Source organism: Pseudophryne corroboree, chromosome 12, assembly GCF_028390025.1.
Source record: "Pseudophryne corroboree isolate aPseCor3 chromosome 12, aPseCor3.hap2, whole genome shotgun sequence".
Classification (NCBI taxonomy): Eukaryota; Metazoa; Chordata; class Amphibia; order Anura; family Myobatrachidae; genus Pseudophryne; species Pseudophryne corroboree.
Genome location: NC_086455.1, coordinates 95,018,048 through 95,024,511, shown reverse-complemented (window position 1 = coordinate 95,024,511; position 6,464 = coordinate 95,018,048).

Below are 6,464 nucleotides of genomic sequence, written 5' to 3'. Positions count from 1 at the left end.
ATCACTAGTGCACAGCGCTGCTGGGAGCCCGGCCCGGGAACACTCTGCCGAGGTTGTCACTGAGAGGCAGTCGTGATGGGGACAGGGGCGACTAGCTGCCCGCTCTGTCTTCCCGACAGATGTCCTGTGCTGCTGCTACTGTATGGCAGCTTCAGGTGCAGCAGTAACAGGGCGGCCGGCCAGGCAGCAATGTACCCATGCCCGCTACACAGCAATGACACAGTCACATAGAGTAGAAGAACACATTTGAATTTGCCGCCCCATCTGGCATTGCGGCACACACATGAATAAATTAAGTGACATCATCTAAACTGCCTGGCCACGCTCACAGCATATACGGATGTAATATATTTTTACTGAAACGACACCATAACTAAAAAAAGACTCAGAGAGCATCCACTCAGTCCCAAAACACCCCCCAATCATTTTGTATAATACACATAGAGCTAATTTTTTTTATAATCACAAAATAAATTGGCTATGTGGAGTGATCAGCCATATTGCTCCACTCAAGTGAACCTACTCTCTGTACACCCCCTGCTGCCGTCCACTGCACAGCCGCAACAAATTGAAAAGCCCTATCTTTAAAATGGGGCATATTTTACTAAATTAAAAAAAAATTTAACTTTCTGAAAAACCTTAACCCCAAAAGGCACTACACTGGGACATGCTCTATCTAATAAAACAAACCCCAAGTCTTCATTTGTCCTCTATCCTGAGTTATGCCTTCCCAAAAAACTTTCCATAGACTATATGGGAAAACCATCCTCAAAAGCCAACCAGGAAGTCGCAGAAAAAAAACTGACAGTTGAAACTTTAGGTTACTCCCAATTCGTCATTTTTTTTTATTATTTTGCCCTGAAATTTGGCATGCAGCACCGGGTAACGATTCTACGCGTCCATGCCAAATTTCAGCTCGGTACGTCCAATCACTTTTGAGATGTAGCCCCTCAAACACCATGCCCCCATCTCAGAAGTTTCCTATGGGAGAATTCCATTTGTTCGATTCAGCCTTAATATAAGGGCACGACCATGCCCTTATAACATCTATAAATCCATCATTATTCAGACAGGCTGTAGCATGTGAACACATGTAACCCTGTAAAAGTGATGGATTGGGTGACTATTACAATACCCACTGTTGCTGTCTGAAAAATTATGGATCTATAGATTGCTCTGCCGAGACATGGTTTTTTTTATGAATTAAAAACTGTATGCATTCAAGTTTTATAAATGTGCTGGCTACATGTGCATCATAACCGTTAGGTTTTGGAGAGCATGGACTATATGTTGTATTATTAATAAGCACTGGCACCAGGGCTGCCACCAGAAATTGTGGGGCCTGGGACTGACAATATAGGAAGCCCCCCCCCCTTCCCCAAAAAAAAGTAAAATAAAAATAAATATATATTCCAAAAAATAAAAAATAATATTTCTATTCCAGTGCCAGATATGCCCCGAGTACCAGATACAGAAATGCCCCCACTGTGCCTGCCAGATATGCACCCAGTGCCAGATACAGAAATGCCCCCAGTGCCAGATATGCCCCCAGTGCCAGATACATATATGCCTCCAGTGCCAGATATGCCCACAGTGCCAGATACAGAAATACCCCACAGTGCCAAATACAGAAATGCCCCCCGTGCCAGATATGCCCCCAGTGCCAGATACAGAAATGCCCCCACTGTGCCTGCCAGATATGCCCCCAGTGCCAGATATGCCCCCAGTGGCAGATATGTCCCACTCACCAGTGCCAGATATGCCCCCAGACCCCAGTGCCAGGTACACATGTCCTCAAAGCTCCGGGACACTATTTCATAAAACACACAGTCACAGACAGAGACATACATACTTACCTGTGTAAAGAAATACTTACCTACAAATCCATCCTCTCTGCTCTCTGTCTCTTCCATGCTATCTGCTGCTGCCAGCCGCCTCCTGTCCCTAGCTCCGCGGCTCCTCTTCACCCAACGCGGCATAACGTCATGACGTCACGCTGCGTCACATTTGAATAAAATAAATGTTATTTAGCCGAATATCAAGCTGCAGAAGGGGCAAAAGCCGCGCCGCGGTCAGTGTCACGGGTGGCGGTCGCCACCGGGAATAGCTGCTGTGTGTGCAGCCCAGGCCCTCCACTCTGTCAGAGTGGGTGGGCCCGGGACAACTGTACACAGGGCACCCCCCTGATGGCGGCCCTGACTGGCACCCACAATATAGATCAGAAGGCGTGTGTGGTTCAATCAAGCTATATATATATATATATATATATATATATATATATCTCTTGGTGCATGGATTGTCACTCCCTCTCCATCTCACAATTGGCTCCAGTGCCCACTGGAACTTGTAGTGCAGCAACTAAAAGAAACCACAGCGGCACTCAGAGATTTAAAGAAGATAGATAAGAAGTAGACACAAAATAAAACTCCACAGAGCAGTTTTCAGGTGTCTTTATCAATTATAAATAATATATACTGGGCGCTAAGTTTGTACTGTCAATTTGGATACGTAATTGCAGCTCACACAAGGAGGATCTGGAAGTCCTCCTGAACAAAGGGACCTGTCCCTGTACACAAATTTAAAACGTATGAGCGCACATGTATTCAGAAGTGGTTAATTAGGCTGCTGGTTTGGTAAATAAAATATATTTTTATTAAAAGAACAACAGACTAAATAAACATTCATAAATTAAAAAACATCATGCTGGAAATCGCAGAATAATTTGTATCATACTTATAATCACTGCATGAAATTCAATAGATACCCCCGCACTAGCCAATTGGACTTATATAATTAATTTAAAGCATGCATGCTTAATTGATTAACTGGTTAGTTAATTGGACCAGTAGTCAGTCCCAGAATACAGTCCTGGTTGTTAGTAACTGTTAATCCCTCCAGGGATTTTATTGATGTTAGTAATTAGTTGGTTAAATAGACAGAATAGAAATTGTCCCTGGGTGTATATGACAACACAGTCCTTTTAGGATAATGAAACTTTCCTCTGGTGATATTTCTGTGCCAATTTATTCCATTTAATGTAATATTGGGAGGTTACATAACCACTTGGTAACCCGTCGTGGCACTCATAGGGGCACTGCTTACCCTCCACTCTGCGGCGGTATTGGTGTCCACGGCTGGGCTAAGGCACTCTGAGGCTGGAAAGTTTCCTATCTGGCTGAGGCGGTGACACGCTGCACGCGTGTAGCTGGGAGCGCTTGGCCGCGCGTCGCGGCTTCCGGGTTGTACAGAGCTTCCGGCTTGCGATGCGCTCCAGCTGCGTTCCACTTGACGTCGTTAAGGTCACCTGACGCGTTTCTCCGCCTTTTGTGGGTGGCGGTTTCTTCAGAGGTTTAGAGGTCTTAATGTGCGGTCACTATTTATCCCCCTCAGGGATGTTCCTCATTGGTTACAAAATTAAGATCGTTATTAATGGCATCTGTATCGTCCTTCTCAGGGATACCCTGATTTTACCAGCCAGATATAAACCTGTAGAGGAGAAATATACAGAGATCTCTTTATCTCGCTCTGGGCAAGAATTTTATGCTGACTTAATAATATTATGCTACGAGTATATGAATAAAAGCAATACACATAGCGTATCTAGACATACGAATCATTGTCAGCAGGGAAATATCTCTAATATTCGTCTAAAAGCTCTTGAACAGGTTGGACAAACAGAAAGGGGAGGCGACAGATTCAATGCCCTATGTAGAAGAGAAGCATATTGGATCTTTCGCTTAAAGACTTTAGAACCACAGGGTCTAAATGAAAATATAGAACTTAATAACATGTAATATGAGGGGTTAATAAACAACCCCCCCCCCTCCCCCCTTTCTCTTTCTTTCCTCCCTCCCCCTAGTCATATCCCCCATGTGAGACATATCCCTTAGAACTCCGGGAATCTAGATATTAGGATAAATAATTCCATCAGTAAGAACCACCATCCGCAACATAGTCCTTATATTGTATACTTTAGATATTGATGTTTTAAGATTGATTCTATATGTAGAATAATATAATAAAGTCATTAGATATGGCAAAACATCTCTGGATACAATATATACTCGTAGCATAATATTATTAAGTCAGCATAAAATTCTTGCCCAGAGCGAGATAAAGAGATCTCTGTATATTTCTCCTCTACAGGTTTATATCTGTGAAAATAATATATCTCTCCCCCTCTCTTCTTTTCCCCTTCTCTCTCTTTTTATGTTTTCATATTTATATGCATATTGCTTTCTATAGAAGAATTATATCAGAAAAATCTGTATTTTATTTCATTATGTAGTTTTAGCTCTCTGATTATTTTTGTGTGTTTGTTTATATTAACATTATGTGTTTACTTCTCCCTATATATGGGCCTATATCTCAGATACTAAACTAGCAAAAAAGAATTATTTATCTCATTAACCAACTGGGTTTAAATATTATATATATCTCTCTCTAATTAGTGTTCCATATATACACACAATGAAACAAAAAAGATAATAAATAAATATAAAAAAATATATCTACTCTTTATTTTGAATTTTAATTAAGTATATATATATATATACATAATTTAATGCTATTTGCACATTAGTACACCTCATTGTGGTCATGAGGGATAATAATAATATATTTATGTTTATTTTTATACTAATTCTGTCTTTTTAAAAGAGGAAATATATTTGTACTCTATGTATACATAATAGTGGTATAGCTAATTGGATATGGCTGGTAAAATCAGGGTATCCCTGAGAAGGACGATACAGATGCCATTAATAACGATCTTAATTTTGTATGAGGAACATCCCTGAGGGGGATAAATAGTGACCGCACATTAAGACCTCTAAACCTCTGAAGAAACCGCCACCCACAAAAGGCGGAGAAACGCGTCAGGTGACCTTAACGACGTCAAGTGGAACGCAGCTGGAGCGCATCGCAAGCCGGAAGCTCTGTACAACCCGGAAGCCGCGACGCGCGGCCAAGCGCTCCCAGCTACACGCGTGCAGCATGTCACCGCCTCAGCCAGATAGGAAACTTTCCAGCCTCAGAGTGCCTTAGCCCAGCCGTGGACACCAATACCGCCGCAGAGTGGAGGGTAAGCAGTGCCCCTATGAGTGCCACGACGGGTTACCAAGTGGTTATGTAACCTCCCAATATTACATTAAATGGAATAAATTGGCACAGAAATATCACCAGAGGAAAGTTTCATTATCCTAAAAGGACTGTGTTGTCATATACACCCAGGGACAATTTCTATTCTGTCTATTTAACCAACTAATTACTAACATCAATAAAATCCCTGGAGGGATTAACAGTTACTAACAACCAGGACTGTATTCTGGGACTGACTACTGGTCCAATTAACTAACCAGTTAATCAATTAAGCATGCATGCTTTAAATTAATTATATAAGTCCAATTGGCTAGTGCGGGGGTATCTATTGAATTTCATGCAGTGATTATAAGTATGATACAAATTATTCTGCGATTTCCAGCATGATGTTTTTTAATTTATGAATGTTTATTTAGTCTGTTGTTCTTTTAATAAAAATATATTTTATTTACCAAACCAGCAGCCTAATTAACCACTTCTGAATACATGTGCGCTCATACGTTTTAAATTTGTCTTTATCAATTGTTGCATTTAAACAAATCAAGCAATTTGGGAACACAATGTTGCGAAAATGTAACCCTGTTTGCAAAATAGTACTAAATAAGTTTGTCAATGTAAGACATTTGCAAAGGCGCATCCAAAACACGCTGAAAAATGCAACTGAATCTATTTTGGGAGGATAGACTAGGAAAGGTGCATCGGTCCTGCAGGTACTGAAAGCTCTTCTTCCATCTCCCTTTTTTAAAAAGCCATTTAATATATGGCCCCCAGATAGGTGACATATCAGATTTTGGCTTTCAAAAGCAGAAAATATCATACCACTACTATTGCCATCAAAGATGAACATTGATTGTTTTCAGATCTTAACTACACTTGATTTTAACCAAAAAGCCTAAACCTTAGCCATAGGCCAAAATGCGGTGGAGGAAAGTGCAGTCCACCAAAAAATAAGCTGACACAATCAAGGAGAATGCACCACCATACATGCTCTTCTATCTAGATTTTGCAATCCTACTCTTGTCCCCTCCAGCTGCTCCATATAGATTTGATGTCTGCCATGGAGCATAACCCACTGACAAGCAGGCACACTCCTGCATGAGTTTTCTCTCTTGCTGGCTGGATGATGCACAATCATTTGCATGTGCTCCACCTCCAACACACCATCCACCCAAACACCCAGTCACCAGAGCCACCCACAAGCCAACTGGCTCTGTGATTTAATTTACACAGTGCAGTCAACCAGGCAGCATGTCCTTCTCAATGGAAGGATCTCTGGTTCCATGGAACCTTCCGCATCGGAATGCTGCGGAAAAAAAAGGATTTAAACAGGCAGCTACTGTAGATAACATTCAAGGTACCTGTGG